The sequence below is a fragment of the Dama dama genome, chromosome 23, assembly GCF_033118175.1.
Source record: "Dama dama isolate Ldn47 chromosome 23, ASM3311817v1, whole genome shotgun sequence".
In the NCBI taxonomy this organism is placed as follows: domain Eukaryota; kingdom Metazoa; phylum Chordata; class Mammalia; order Artiodactyla; family Cervidae; genus Dama; species Dama dama.
In genome coordinates this window covers 64,508,695-64,525,556 of record NC_083703.1, presented here as the reverse complement: position 1 = coordinate 64,525,556, position 16,862 = coordinate 64,508,695, and the positions used below count along the sequence as shown (strand labels likewise).

Sequence of the window (16,862 nt, the reverse complement as noted above, 5' to 3'; positions counted from 1 at the left end):
GGTTGTTTCATGAGATTTCATTCAAAGGTAGGGTGCACAACTAAAAACAATTGCAAATCTAGTTTTTCTTTTACAGTTGGAGAAATAGCTGAACATATAGTTAGCCGGCTTCAAAGACCCCAGGGCTTGATACTTGAATCTCCCTTCCTTTCAAGGTTCCCATTTTCTGGAGAGTGTTGTAAATGTATTTGTTAGTCCTTTTTGGGGGGGCGAGGGGAGAGATTTTCATTTTTTATTTTTTAATTGAAGTATAGCTGACTTACAATATTATATAAATTCCATAGGGCTTATATAGAACTATATAAGAACTATACTGTATGTAGAATATAGTAAATAGATACTTTTACACATTACAAAATGACCACCACAAAAAGCCTAGTTACCATCTGTCACCATACTAAGTTATTACAGTATTATTGACTATATTCCTTGTGCTGTATATTACATCCCCATGACTCACTTATCTTATAACTGGAATTTTGTACCTCTTAGTTTCTGTCATCTATTTTACTCTTCCCCCCCACCCCACCTCCCCCATGGCAACCACCAATTTGTTCTCTGTGTCTGAGTCTGTTTCTGTTTTATTTGTTCATTTCTTTTGTCTTTTAGGTTCCACATATAAGTGAAATCATATGGTGTTTGTCTTTTTCTGACTTATTTCATTTAGCATAATACTGTCTAGGTCCATTCATATTTTTACAAAGGGCAAGATTTCATTCTTTTGTGTGACTAATATTCATATATATATATATATATACACACACACACATATATACATACATACACACACCCCCATATCTTCTTTATCCATTCGTCTCCTGATGGACATTTAGGTTGCTTCTGTATCTTGACTATTCTAAGTAATGCTGCATTGAATATAGGCATGCATATCAGCATGTATATATCTTTTCAAGTTAGCATTTTTGTTTTCTTCAAATAAATACCCAGAAATGGAATTGCTAGATCTTAAGGGAGTTCTATTTTGAATTTTTTGAGAAATCTTTCATACTGTTTTCCATAGTGGCTACATCAATTTACATTTCCACTAACAGTACACAGGGGTTTCCTTTTCTTCACATCCTCGCCCACATTTATTTGTTGTCTTTTTGATGATAGCCATTCTGACAGGTATGAGGGAATATCTCATTGGGTTTGGTTTGCATTTCCTGATGATTAGTGATGCTGAGCATCTTTTCATGTGTTTGTGTGTTATCTATATGTCTTCTTTAGAAAAATGCCTATTCATGTCTTCTGTCCATCTTTTAATTGGGTTGTTTGTTTTCTTGATGTTGAGTTGATGTTGGATAATTAATCCCTTATCATATATGTTGTTTGCAAATATCTTTTCCCATTCAGTAGACAGCCTTTTCATTTTGTTGATAGTTTCCTTCTCTGTACAAAAGCTTTTTAGTTTGATGTAATCCCATTTTTTTTTTTTTTTTTTTGCTTTTGTTTCCCTTGCCTGAGACATATCCAAAAAAATATTGTTAAAACCAATATCAAAGAGCATACTATGTTTTCTTCTAGGAGCTTTATGGTTCTAGTCTTATGTTTATATCATATGATAAAGTTCATTTATTGTTTCTAATAGTTTTTTGGTGGTGTCTTTATAATTTTCTATAAATAGATTCTATATCATGTCATCAGTGAACAATGACAGGTTTACTTCTTCTTTTCCAACTTGTATTCCTTTTGTTTGGTTGTCTGATTGCTGTGGCTAGAACTTCTGATACTATGTTGAATAAAAGTGGCGAGAGCGGGCATCCTTGCCTTTTTCCTTATCTTAGAGGAAATGCTTTCAGCTTTTCATCATTGAATATGATATTGATGGTAGATTTGTCATATATAGCCTTTATTATGTTGAGATATGTTCTATCTATACCCACTTTGTTAAGAGTCTTTGTCATGAGTGGATGTTGAATTTTTTTTGATAGGCAAGAAATAGACTTATTAATATAGGACCCTATGAAGGATACAGATAGGCAAGAGGGCTCTACCCCAAGAACTAAGTGGGCCACATTTTTATAATCTAAGGAGAAGTGGGGAGGGGGAGAAGACCACCTTATTCCTCTTCCTTTGTAAAGATGTTTCAGGAAAATGATGCACAAGAGGGTGGTCATGTCCTAGGTCTCAGGTAAGTTCCTGGAACAGGCCACCAAGTGAGGTCCTTGGCTTCACACAGGAAAGAATTCAAGAGTGAACCATAAAGTGAAAGAGATACACACTCTATAGACAGGATACAGTCCATCTCAAAAGGTGAGAGAAGCCCTGGGAGAAACACACCCCACAGACAGATTGTGGGCAGTCTTAGAGAGTGAGAGCAGCCAGATAGGTGTTGAATTTTGTCAAACACTTTTCCCATATCTATTGAGATCATCATATGGTTCTATTTTTCAATTTGTTAATATGTGTATCACACTGATTTATGGATATTGAGCCATTTCTGGGATAAATTCCACTTCATCATGGTGTATGAACTTTTTTTTTTTTTTGTTTTAAAATTCTATATATATTTTTTTTAATACAGGCTTTTTTGTTTGTTTGTTTTTTTGTTTGTTTTTATTTTTTTTTAATTATTATTATTATTTTTTTTTGTCATACATTGATATGAATCAGCCATAGATTTACACATATTCCCCATCCCGATCCCTCCTCTCGTGTATGAACTTTTAATAAGATCTGACTGAAAGTTGGGGAAATGACAGCATCTAGAAACTAATAACTACCATTAGCTATGGCTGCTCATAGAACCACAACCCACCCCACTCATTATTCAGAGCTTCTTTGTGGCCAAGGCTAACTCACCCCACACTCTGGGATACCCTTGATCATCAGACAACATACTGGATTCTAGACCAGAGAAGAAGGAAAGTCCTTTCCTAAATCCTATTTTCTTCCCCAATTTACAGAGTGGCATTTTTTAAATTAAAGTATAATTGACTTATAATATTATACTATTTAGGCGTACAACAGAGATATTTAATATTTTTAGGAGTACCACATAATGATTTGATATTTTTATACATCACAAAGTGATCACCAAAGAAAATTGTATTTTTCAGGAATTTATTAGCATAAAGTTGTTCTTTCTTATCCCTAATACTACTTACCTACGCCTTGATTAATCTTGCCAGAGATTTTAAATTTTATTATTCATTTTTCAAGAACAAACTTTTGACTTGGTTGTTTCTGTCAATTGTTATGTTTATTTTCTACTATCCTAATGTTGACTTTTATTTTCTGTTTTAAAAGTTCTTTCACATTTTATTACTAATCAGGTACTTTATTTTTTATTGAAATGTAATTTCCAGTATGATACTAGTTTCAAGTGTACAACATAGTGATTCAGTATTTTTTATTGTTTACCTCATACTTTCTTTGAGTGATTCTGATGCGGTGGTCTATCACTGTGACATAACCTCGTGTGAGGGTATCTTCCATTTGCTCCTCTGGATGTCCTCTCCACCTTCTCTCCCCCATGAGGGTGGATTGTTCTCTACTCTTGTGGTCCTGTATGAACTACACCAATAGGTTCACTCTTTCCCTGGCTTCTACGTGGGTTCAGTCAGTGGGGTGTCTGGGCAGTAGATTGGGGAAAGGAAGTTGAATGAGGTCATGATATTTATTCCCATGACTTTCTTCCAGCGGGGGTGCTTCAGGCTAGCTAGTCTCTCAATTGAAGGTCACTGTTTCTCTCAACTTCTTTTCAGGCAATGATAACCTTTCCGTTCCCTTATTCTTTCAGGCTAGGTATGGTAATGGCTATGCTAGTACTAGCCCCAGATTACTACGCTATCCCTTGAGGTTCTCTTATACTCTGCCCTTTGTAAATATATGTATATATATTTTATATATATGTATATATATGTATATGTGTAATATACCTTTGTAAATAGTCTTTTTACTAAACCCTCCTCTCATCTTTCTAATTTGAGTGAGCTGTATGTTTCCTGTCAGGTGCCTAACTGTTATATCTAGAGACCATTCCGACTGGTACATGTTTTTAATTTAAAGTCTAAAGTTAATCATTCTTTTTATACCTCTCCCAAATAAGAGAAAAACATTAGATTAACAAGGTTGCAGGATATAAAATCAATATACAAAAATCAATTTACTTCTGTGCATTTGCAATTAACAATATAGAAATGAAATTAAACATTTCCACTTATAACAGCATAAAAGAGAATAAATTATTTGGGAGTAAATTTAACAAAAATACAAGAAGATTTGTACACTGAAAACTATAAAACATTGTTAAACGTTTCAAGACCTAAGTAAATGGGAAAATATTTCCATCTTCATGGGTTAAAAGACATAATATTGTTAAGATGGCATTTGTACCAAAATTAGTCTACAGATTCAATGGAATCTCTATCAAAACTCAGTTGCCTTTTTTAGAGAATTGGACAAGCTGATCTTAAAAGTCATATAGAAAGGCAAGGGACCTGGAATAGTCAATACAATCTGAAAAAAGAACAAAGCTGGAGGATTCACTCATAATGATTTTAAAACTTACTACAAAGAGACAATAATCAAGAAAGTGTGGTGCTGGCATAAGGGTAGACATACAAATTCATGGAATAGAACTGAGAATGCAGAAATAAACCTTCATGGTCAATTGATTTTTGAAAAAGGTGCCAAGGCAATCCAATGAGGAACATTTTTAACAAATTATGCTGGCACAACTGGATATCTACTTGCATAAGAAAGATTTTGTACCACTATTTAACACCATATAAAAAACAAACTCTATGAATCAAAGACCTAAATAGGAGCTAAAACTATAAAATTCTTTGGAGAAAACATAAATTTTTGTGACCTTGGATTAGGCAGTGGCTTCTTAGAAGACACCTTAAAGCACATGTAAACAAAGAAAAACAGATAAATTGGATTTTCTAAAAATTAAAAACTTTGTGCTTCAAAGGACACTATAAGAAAAGACAGCCTACAGAACGGGAGAAAATATTTGCAAATCAAATAGCTGGTGAGGGTTTCATATCTGGAATATATAAAGAACTTTTAAAACTCAACAATGAAGACAATGCAATAAAAAAACTGGGCAAAGGAGATAGACATTTCTCCAAAGAAGTATACAGATGGCCAACAAGCACTTGAAAAGATATTTAATATCATTAGTCGTTAAGGAAATGCAAATCAAAACCACAATGAGATACCACTTCATGCCCACTAGGACATGGTGTCTTAGTCTGGGCTGCTATAACAAGATACCACAAACTAATTTGAAGTTAGTTCTGAATGAAAGCGTGGGAGAATTTTATTCATTTTTGGCAACATTGCCATGACTTTCAACTGAGTTTTGGTTAGGAATTTGCAGTGTGGTTTTTTCAGACGGTTCATAATCAGGAATATCTTGAATGTGTGAAAAATGTAGCATTTTTATTGAAATAGTTCAAATTGTCCTTAAATGGACTGTTTTCATGCTACAAAAATTGAGAATGAGAAGGTGAAAATATAGGAAGAATGAATAGTGATATTGGGGGAAGTACTTAACATTAGTTAGCAGACAATGGCTTTATTTGTGCCTCATTAAGAAGAACGGATTGGAGAAGGAAATGGCAACCCACTCCAGTATTCTTGCCTGGAGAGTCCCAGGGATAGCAGAGCCTGGTGGGCTGCCGTCTATGGGGTCGCATAGAGTTGGACACGACTGCAGTGACTTAGCAGCTGCAGCAGCAGCAAGAAGAAAGGGTAGGGACTTCCGTGGTGGCTCAGTGGTAAACAATCCACTTGCCAGTGTAGGAGACGTGGGTTGGATCCCTGGTCTGAGAAGATCCCACATGCCTTGGAGCAACTAAACCTGTGTGCCACAACTACTGATCCTGTACTCTGGAGCCGGGAAGCTGCAACTACTGAGCCCTTGCGCCACAACCACTGAAGCCCGCATGCCCTAGAGCTGGTGCTCCACAAGAGAAGCCACCGCAATAAGAAGCCCTTTCACCGCATCTAGAGAGTAGCCCCCACTCTCTGCAGCTAGAGAAAAGCCCACACTTCAAGCAAGACCCAGCACAGCCAAAAAAAAAAGGATAAGTTTAGTAAGACAGTGTTTTAAAAGACTTTATCAAATGTGCAAAACCAAAAGTGACATATACTAATGCATTATTTGTAATGATACTCTTGCCAATGAAAGCATCAATAAGCCAGCAATATTAAAAAGATACTTGGAAACATGACATGTTGAATCAGTCCCTTGAATATTTTCAAAAAAAGAAAAGTATATATAATATGATGGGACAGATTTTTCTGAGCCATGATGTAGCTATCAATGAGAAATCCTTATTATCATTGTATTGGATTGTATATTCGGTGCCAAAAGGGAAAACTGCTCACAAGGCTCCTGAAAAAATAAGAAACTGTTCTTCTGGTATATATATATTTTGCTTTTGTTTTTCTTCCAGTTTTATTGAGATATAAATTGACACACATGTAAATAATGATTTGATTTACATAACATTATGAAATGATTTTCACAGTAAGTTTAGTGAACATCCATCATCTCATATACATACAAAATTAAATAGAAAAAAATGTTTCTTCATGACGAGAACTCTTATGATTTATTCTCTTAACTTTCATATATATAGCAGTATTATATTTATTATGTTGTACATTAAATCCCTAGTATCTATCTATCTTATAACTGAAAATTAATACCTCTTGACTACTTTCATCCAATTCCCAGTCCCCTCCCCCTGCCTCTAGTAACCATAAATCTGATCTCTTTTTCTGAGTTTCTTTTTGAAGTACAACTGACCTGTGTACACTGTGTTAGTTTCTGTTACACAACATAGTAATTCGATATTTTTAGACATTGCAAAATGATTACCTCAATAAGTCTAGTTACAGTCTGTCCCTGTAAGAGACCTTACATAATTATTTATTTTATTAAAGAACTTATTTTGGCCTTGCTGCGCAGCATGCGGGCTCTTAGTTCCCGGACCAGGGATTGAACCTGTGTCTCCTGCATTTGAAGCACAACGTCTTAACCACTGGACTGCTGGGGAAGTTCCTGTAATTATTGGCTATATTCCCCACACTGGACATTTCATACCCTTGACTCATTTCTTTTGTAACTTGAATTATGTAACTCTCAATCTCCTTCATCTCTTTCCTCCCCCCATCCCTGAGTCTGCAACCACCTGTTTGTTCTCCTTGTATCTATCACTGTTTCTGTTTTGCTATGTTCCTTTGTTTCAGTTTTTAGATTCCACATATAAGTAAAATCATAGAGCATTTTTCTTTCTCTGACTTACTTCACTTAGCATAATACCTTCTAGGTATTCATCCAAGTTGTCATAAATGGCAATATTTCATTCTTTTTTGTGGCTGAGTAATATATATTTGGGAAATTGATACCATAATTATATGGAATCTATACTGTTTTCCATAGTGGCTGCACCAACTCACATTTCCACCAGTAGTGCAACAGGGTTCTCTTTTCACCATATCTTCACCTACGTTTGTTATCTGTTGTCTTTTTGATAATAGCCATCTGACAGGTGAGAGGTGATATCTCATTGTGGTTTTGATTTGCGTTTCCCTGTTGATCAGTGATGTTGAGCATCTTTTCATGTGCCTGTTGGCCATCTGTATGTCTTCTTTGGAAAAATGTCAATTTTTCCAAATATTGCTCAGTCATGTCCAACTCTTTGTGACCCCATGGACTTTAGCCCGCCAGGCTCCTCTGTCCATGGGATTCTCCAGGCAAGAATACTGGAGTGGGTTGCCATTTCCTTCTCTAGGGGATCTTCCCCACCCAAGGATTGAACCTGGGTCTCCCGCATTGCAGGCAGACGCTTTATCCTCTGAGCCACCAGGGTCTGCTAATATATATTTATACCACATACTCTATCCATTCAGCTATTGATGGGCACTTAGGTTGCTTCCATATCTTGGCTGTTGTAAATAATGCTGCAGTGACCACAGGAGTGCATATCTTTTTTAATTAGTGTTTTTATTTTCTTTGGATAGATACCCAGGAGTGAAATTGCTGAATTGTATAGTAGTTCTATTTTTAACTTTTTTGAGGAATCTCTACTGTTTTCCATAGTGGCTGCACCAGCTCACATTTCCACCAGTAGTGCAACAGGGTTCTTTTTTCTCCACATCTTCACCTACGTTTGTTATCTGTTGTCTTTTTGATAATAGCCATCTGACAGGTGAGAGGTGATATCTCATTGTGGTTTTGATTTGTGTTTCCCTGTTGATCAGTGATGTTGAGCATCTTTTCATGTGCCTGTTGGCCGTCTTTGGAAAAATGTCTATTTGGATCCTCTGCCTGTTTTTTTAATTGAGTTACTTAGGTTTTTTTGTTTGTTTGTTTGTTTTGTTTTTGATGTTAAGTTGTGTAAATTCTTTGTCTCTTTTGGATATTAACCTCTTACTGGATATGAAATTTGCAAATACCTTCTCCCACTCAGTAGGTAGCCTTTTCGTTTTGTTGATGCTTTCCTTCCCTGTGCTAAAGGTTTTTAGTCTTCTGGTATATTTTTTGGTGTGTACTGTTTTTATGGTAAATCAATAAACATAGTCTTAGCAATAATATGATTTCTCCTTGAGTCTTTGCAGAATTTTAGAAGTAGTTAATTATGGTATCAATTTTGTGATCTAACTTGAGAAAGACAAGTTGGATATTGCACAATGCTTAGTTTATGCCTGAGATGAGTGGTAAGGCCATTTTAAGGAGGGTCTTGTTATGTATTTAGTTATTCTCCTCACACAAAACTGGATTAAAAATGTTTACAAAATTGACAAGTGCAATTTGGGTCAATATAAATTAGTCTGGAAAAATTAAAATATGACAAAGGTATTTTAAAAATGTTAGCAGCATCTGAAAACAATGTTACTTGGCATACTCTTATAGGTTGTAAATCTTTGGAAAACAAATTTTGCTGAAATTCATGTGTATGTTGGGCAGAAACAGTGGAAGTTATTCATTTTATTAAAGGAAGTCAACAAAATAGCCAATTTTTGGAAAAAAATTCTTCAGGGATTAGAGGTGACCTACCACTTATTTTATCATATCAGAGTTAGTTGGTGGTCTTAAGGGAAAGTCCAAAGCACATTACAAGAATACAAGAATAAAATGCCTATTTTTCTAGGCAAAAAGCAATCTCATTTGGAAAATCTCTACAAAGTTGTTTTTTTGGAATAACAATGTTGGCCTATTTGACTGATATATTTTTTAACGTTCTTAGTGAATTAAATTAGAAAGTTCTTGGGAAACCCAGTCCAACATTTCAAGCCTATCCAAGCATTGCAAATGATATTACTGCAATGGCAAGCAAAATTTCAATATATTAGGTTGGTGCAAAGGTAATTGCGGTTTTGCACTGTTGAACTTTGCTGTTTGGTATTAGAATACATTCTTAAATGTGGTTATGTTATACATCATTTTAATTGCATTTCTCACTTTATGTTTTTTTGCTAATGACATTACTTACTGTTTATTTTATATTTATTTTGGACTATAGAAATGATGTTAGACAAAAAGCAAATTTGAGCGATCTTTTTTATTCGAGTTCAAAATGGGTCATAAAGCAGTGGAGACAACTCGCTACATCAACAATGGATTTGGCCCAGAAACTGCTAACAACTGTACAGTGCAGTGGTGGTTCAAGAAGTTTTGCAAAGGAGACAAGAGCCTTAAAGCTGAGGAGCGTGGTGGCCAGTCGTTGGAAATTGACAACGTCCAACTGACAGCAATCATTGAAGCCGATCCTCGTTATAATGATTTAAAATTCATGGTCTGAAACTGCAATTACTTCTGTACCAACCTAATACTTGCCACTGGTTCCATGGTTTTCAAGTGTGGCCCCTAGTGCAGAAGCAGCAGCATCACCAGAGAACTTGTTACAAACGCAAACCCCTGGGCTCCACCCCAGAACTTCTGATTCAGAAAAGGGAGGGCCAGCAGTATGTTTTAACAAGCCTTCCAGCTGATTCCCAGGTGGTGCTAGTGGTAAAGAACCTGCCTACCAATACAGGAGAGGTAAGAGTTTGATCCCTGATTGGGGAAGATCCTGGGCTTCCCTGGTGGCTCAGAGGTTAAAGCATCTGCCTCCAATGCTGGAGACCTGGGTTCGATCCCTGGACCGGGAAGATCCCCTGGAGAAGGAAGAATCCCATTCCCCCATGGACGGAGGAGCCTGGTAGGCTACAGTCCACAGGGTCTCAAAAAGTCGGACACGACTGAGTGACTTCACTTTCTTTGTTTCTGGAGGAGGAAACGGCAACCCACTCCAGTATTCTTGCCTGGAGAATCCCATGGACAGAAGAGCCTGGAGGGCTACAGTCCATAGGGTCACAAAGAAGTGGACACAACTGAAGCAACTTGGCCAGGTGATTCTGGTGTAAGCTCACGTTTCAGAACCAGGGTATTCGATGTCCCCATCATTGCTGCAACAAATCGATGAAACCTTATTAATGAAAGCAGCTCAAATTAAATGAAATAAAATTAGAGGTTTTCATTGCCCCTTATCTCTTATGGTTGGTATTAGTGTTATGCTGGCCTCACAATAACAGTCAGGGAATATTACTTCTTTATCTGGCTTTTGGAAGAAATTATATATTACTGGTATTATTTCTTCCTTAAAAGGTTGGTAGATTTCATAGCCATTTGGGGCTGAAGTTTTTGTGTGTGTGTGTGGTAAGGTTTTTAAATTGTAGATTCAATTTCTTTAATAGTTATGGGATTATTCCAATTTTCTATTACTTCTTGTGTCCATTTAGGTATAGATTTTTTTCCTAGAAATTCTATTCCATCTAAATTTTCAAATGTCTAGGCATAAAATTGTAATTATATCCTCTTATGAGTTTCTGAATGCTGAAGAATCTTTCAATTTTTGACACTAATTCCTGGTGGGAATTGATTCTGTTTTCTTCATAGGGGCTCTTCTAATTTGATTGATTGCTTTCTAGGATTGCAGCACAACAGTCAATCTGGGACTTCTTTTCCTTGTACTGAAGCTTTAAAAAAACAAACTCTGGGACTTCTTTTCCTTGTACTGAAGCTTTAAAAAAACAAACAGAAAAATGATGGTTATGTAAGATGTAAATATTGGAGAAAGATGAGATATGGGTGTAAGGGAACTGTTTGTACTATTCTTGCAACTGTTTTGTAAATCTAAAATTATTCCAAATTAAAATAATTTTTTTAAAGAACAGAAAAAAATGGTATTAATCATCCACTATTCATCATTTCACTCAAGGACTTTGGGCTGTTTCTGAGACTCGAATTCACCAGAGAAGTCAAATTTGTCGCCTGTCAAGAAGTTCCCAAGAATTATAGGAAAGACTCAGAGGCAGTGGTTTTTACTTAGATTTTTTTCTTTCTTTCCAAAGGAGACCTTTTTTTTTTATTTCCAAAAAGGAGTTTCAAAAAGGGATAATTATACAATTGCAGGAAATAAGGTTTTGAATGTCTTTTGAACTATATGTATGTTAGGAGGAGGGGAAGTAATCTTGTTACTTTATCCTTCTGTCAGATGCAGCCTACCAGGAAGTTGAAAGAAACCACAAGAACTAAGTATAGAACAATAGTAAAAATGTTGGTGAGCAAGGGTTAGGTTGTGAGAGTCTGACCAGAAATGCTTCCGGAGTTCTGAAAAGAGTAGGAACTTAGTCTTAAAGAAAATGTGGGATTTGCAGGAGTTGGGTCTTCTCAACCTTAGTAGGACAGGAGGTCTCTAAGGATCCGAGTCTGCCTGGAACATGGAGGGGATGTGGAAGAATGGTGGGAAACAGGGTGGGGTGGGGTGTGTGTGTGTGTGTGTGTGTGTGACTCAGTTGTGTCAGACTCTTTGGAAGAATGATGGGAATCAGGGGTGTATGTGTATGTGTGTGTTACTGGCTCAGTTGTGTATGACTCTTTGCAACCCCATGGACTGCAGCCCACCAGGCTCCCCTGTCCATGGAACTCTCCAAGCAAGAATACTGGAGTAGGTTGCCATTTCCTTCTCCAGGGGATCTTCCCAACCCAGGGATGGATTCCGGGTCTCCCGCATTGCAGGCAGATTCTTTACCAGCTGAGCCACAAGGGAAGCCCCTTTGACAACAGAGGAAAGGTTAATTACTATCATACTAGGGAAAAGGTTGGGCTTCCCAGGTGGCTCAGTGGTAAAGAATCCACCTGCCAATGCAGGAGATGTGGGTTCGATCCCTAGGTTGCAAAGATCCCCTGGGGGAGAAAATGGCAACCCGCGCCAGTATTCTTGCCTGGGAAATCCCATGGACAGAGGAGCCTGGCAGGCTACAATCCACGGGGTCTCAAAAGAGTCAGACATGACTTAGCAATTAAAACAACAAGTTGGTGGGGGGAACAAGATAGCTTCAGTCTTAAGGCCACATATTACTTACTAATTACAAAGGTAAAAAAAATCTACCTTTCCAATAAGACACTTGGCAAATACCACTTAGGCCAAGAGATCGACCTTGGCATCATTAATAATGGGATAAATTTATATTATTTCATCCTGATGTGAAGCAGTGGGAAAGATACCATCAACTATATAGTATTCTTGCTAGAAAATCTGAACCCTAATCAAGAAATCCAGATAGTAGGGCATTCAGCAAAATTGGCCCAGACCCTTAAAAACTGTCAGTGTCATGAAGACAGAACAAATGAGAGGACTCTTAGATATTAAAAGACACTAAAGAGACATGATATTCAAAAACAAGGCATGATCCTTGATTGAATCCTGTTGGGGGGTGGAGTGGGGAAGAGCCTATAGGACATCTTGGGGGCAATTGCAGACAATTGAATAGAAGGTGATATTATACAACATTAAATTTCTTAGATGTGATGGCATCATAGTTATTAGAAGCAGGTCCGTATTCTTGGGAGATAATATGCTAAAGTATTGAAGTGTAGTATCATGATATCTATAATTTACTTTCAAATGGTTTGGGACAACTGTGATGTGTATATGTGTGTGTGTATATATATATATATATATATATATATATGCAGATAGAGAAAAATAAAGATAGAATAATGTTAACAATTGATGAGTTTAAGCAAGGATATCTGAGTATTCATAGTGTTATTCTTTCAACTTTTCTGAAGATTTGAAAATTTCCCCCAAAAAACTGGAGGGAAAATAGAATACTGCAAATAAACTGCTTGGCCAATGGTAAATGCCCGCCCCCGCCCCCCCCCCCCCGAAAAAGAAAAGGGTGGGTCTTACATAAGCATATAAGCTCCATAAGGGCAGAGACTTTGTTTCTTTCTTTTTTTTTTTCATTTATTTTTATTAGTTGGAGGCTAATTACTTTACAATATTGTAGTGGTTTTTGTCATACATTGACTTGAATTAGCCATGGATTTACATGTGTTCCCCATCCTGATCCCCGCTCCCACCTCCTTCTCTACCCGCTCCCTCTGGGTCTTCCCAGTGCACCAGGCCCGAGCACTTGTCTCATGCATCCCACCTGGGCTGGTGATCTGTTTCACCCTAGATAATATACATGTTTCGATGCTGTTCTCTTGAAACATCCCACTGTTTATTTTATTTAGCACTGTATCCCGAGCACCTATAATAGTGCCTGGCAAGTGAAACTGTACCCAGCAAACATTTTTGAAACAAATCCTTGAAAAGTTGTACATTAGAAATGTAATGTGTAAAATATAATCATTGGAAATAACAGCAAAGGACGATATATGAACAGCTGTTTCTATGGTCTGAAAATAACTGTGCCAGTTGGTTTGATTAAAATGACTTTTCTATGTTGAAAAATTTTAAAAATTGCCCCAGAAAATCCATCTGCCCAGTTGAGTAATTCATTTACAAGAAGTGATAGTCTCTGAGTAGTATCAGCATGTTTGGTTCAACCATTTGGGATTAATGTGGGGGAGGGGTGGAAATTAGCCTATTAAGAAGCTTCAGTTTTTCTAACCCTGGCCCAAATTGACATCAACTGGGCTCTTTTGGAAGGGGTGGTAAAAGCCCCTCTGGTGGGGTGGTGGGGCCCTCTGGTGGTGAAAGCCACTTGTCTGGTTTCTATGGAAAAGGCCAGCAGAAAAGAGATGAAGTGGAAGGAGTGCCTTTACCCAGAGGCTTCTGGAAACCTGGGGGTTCAATCTCTGGGTGGGAAGATTCCCGTGGAGGAGGAAATGGCAACACACTCCAGTACTCTTGCCTGGAAAATTTCCATCGACTAAGGAGCCTGGTAGGCTACCCGTTCACGGGGTTCGCAAAGAGTTGAACAGGACTGAGCGACTTCACTTTCACTTTCTGGAAACCTATCTCCTTATTTCCTAGTTGGTAGTGACCTTGGGACTGAACTTGAAGTGATCATTTTTGACTCCGTGAATAGACACATTTGGGGAATGCCTGGGCCAGGCTGGGCTGAGGAATGTACAAATTTAGGAATGGACAGTGACATTTGTGGTTGGGTCACAGCTGAGATGGGAAGACTTGCCTCCAGCACGATGAGTGCCAAGGGAAACCTGAAGGGCCATTTGAACTGTAAGATCTGTCAGGATCCTGTCTCCCAGTTGTGACAAAGATGAGAGTATAGTCCACCATACATATTGAGTTGTTTGGTTTTCCTTGATTTTTGTAGGTGTTAACGCATCTGTTCATTAATTTACTGAGCCAATAAACATATTTGATCACCTACTATGTGTGAAGTTCTATTCTCTGTGCTGGGGATATAAATGCAGCAATGAGCAAAGACCAGAATTATCCTCTAGGCAGGGGTAGGGGTGCAGAAAGTGAAAAACCATGTCAGATCAAACAAGGCAGGTAATAAGATGCAGAGCCTAAGTAAGGAGTGCGAGTGCTGTTTTTATATGGATGTTAGGGAAGGTCTCTCCTTGAACAGAAACCTGGAGTACTTGAGAAAGCAAGCCATTCAGAAAGCTTCCTGGGGATGAGAAGTTTTGGCTGAGAGCACACTGTAAGTTCCTCACACATTCTGGATACAGACTGTTCCTCAGAATATTCCTTGCCTTTTATGGTTGTTTATGCTGTCTTATGGGCTTCCCTGGTGGCCCAGAGTTAAAGCGTCTGCCTGCAGTGCAGGAGACCCAGGTTCGATGCCTGAGGCGGGAAGATCCCCGAAGAAGGAAATGGCAACCCACTCCAGTATTCTTGCCTGGAGAATCCCATGGACAGAGGAGCCTGGCAGGCAACAGTCCAAAGGGTCGAAAAGAGTTGGACACAAATGAGCGATTAACACTATAGTGTCTTATACAGAAGGCTTTAATGTTCTTACGGTCAAACTTGTCAACCTTTTCCTCATGTCAAACCCATGACTTCTGGGTTTTATGATTGAGAAGAACATTTTTACCCCCAAATCATAAAAGTAGTCCCATAGATTCACTTCTACTGTTTTTATACTTTGATTTTTAACATATATAATTTACATATCATAAATTTATGAGGTTTATAATTTACATACCAAAAAACTCACCCACTTTGAATGTACAGTCTAATGATTTGTAGCCAACTTATGGTTGTATAACCATTAGCACAATCCAGCTTTAAAACTGTACTTTGATTTCTTTACATACAGCTTTTAGTATGTCTGAGATTCATTTTAGCTTTTGGTGTAAAGTTCAACACCTAACTTTTTTTTTTTTCTTTCCCCATTGATTTGAAATGTTTCCCTTACCTCATGTTAAACTTCCATGTATACCTGAATCTGATCTTGATCTCCTTGTTTCAGAGGTCACAAATAGGGTTTTATTTGGTCCATGGAGTTTTCAAAATTGGGTAATTTCACATAAAAATTCAGACTTTTGGCCTTTCTGGAAAAAAACAGACAATTTGGCAGCAACCTGCTGGAGGTGAGTAGAGCCCACTCCCTGCAGATGGGAATGAGGATGGTGACCACAATTCCAGTTTACCAGAAACAGTCTCTTTATATGCCTACTGTCCTGTTGTAATTAATAGCTCCCTTTCATTCTTAAAAACGTTCTGGTCTGGGCAATAAATTATGAGTTACAATCTCCACCATTCCTTATTGCACCACACCCAGCATTCCTCTTTCATTTATGTTATTAATACAAGACCCCCTCCCAGGAAGAAAAAAGGCAAGGAGACGCCACGATCCTCCCACTGAAGTTTGCCAAAACCATGATTATGTGGGCTCAGAGTAGAGTAAGAACATACTGGTGGGGAGAAATCAGGTTAAGTTTCCTCTGACAGTGAATATGATGTCACAATTTAGCAACCATTTTCCCTTCCATTATTTCATTTAACTTCACAGCAACCTACCAAGTTACACAACTTACCCTATTTGCGTCTGAGTAGGGATGTGCTGTCTTCCCCTGTAACTCGCATTCCAAAACGGGGACCTAGGTATCTTCTCCGCTCACCATTGCTTTTCCAGGGACCGCTCGGTGCTGAGCGCAGAGCTGGCTCCAAGGAACTGTGTATTGGCTGAACAGGCTCCCGGGAACTACCGACTGAATGAACTCGGGAAAAGGAGACTCAGGGAGGTCCGCGGCGAGTCCCAGCAGAAAGAAGCAGGTGGGAATCACAACAGGCGGCCTGATTCCTGGTCTGGAACCCAAGATCTTTTCCTAGTCATTTGATTGTAACCTCCCCAAATTGGCAAGAAATGAGAGACTGCGCACGCAGGGACTTGTCTTCGACCTCGAGGGACCTCAGTGAAATGCTGGACCGAGGGGCCAGAAGGACAAGTGGCGCAAGAAACGCCCCATCGCTCTCTCTCACCGGCCCGCCTGAGAGCAAGACTACATTTCCCAGCAGCCCCAGCGGCACGCACAGCCCCTGCCACGCGGCCTGCGCCTCCGCCGTCGGCCCACTGGGGGCGCTGCGGCGACCCCTCTGCCGCCCCGTAGAAATCTCCGCGGCCCCGGGGCCGCTTGCTTC

At 38.4% G+C, this 16,862-nt stretch overlaps 1 long non-coding RNA gene across 1 annotated transcript; it reads right to left on the bottom strand.

Annotated features, from left to right (window-relative positions):
* Positions 1–1,684: 1,684 nt before the first annotated feature.
* On the bottom strand, positions 1,685–16,706 carry LOC133045055 (uncharacterized). The gene is made up of 3 exons (XR_009690110.1): positions 16,259–16,706; positions 15,637–15,772; positions 1,685–10,416 (listed from the first exon to the last, which is right to left on the bottom strand). It is a non-coding gene; the product is annotated as an uncharacterized LOC133045055 (long non-coding RNA).
* Positions 16,707–16,862: the final 156 nt, after the last annotated feature.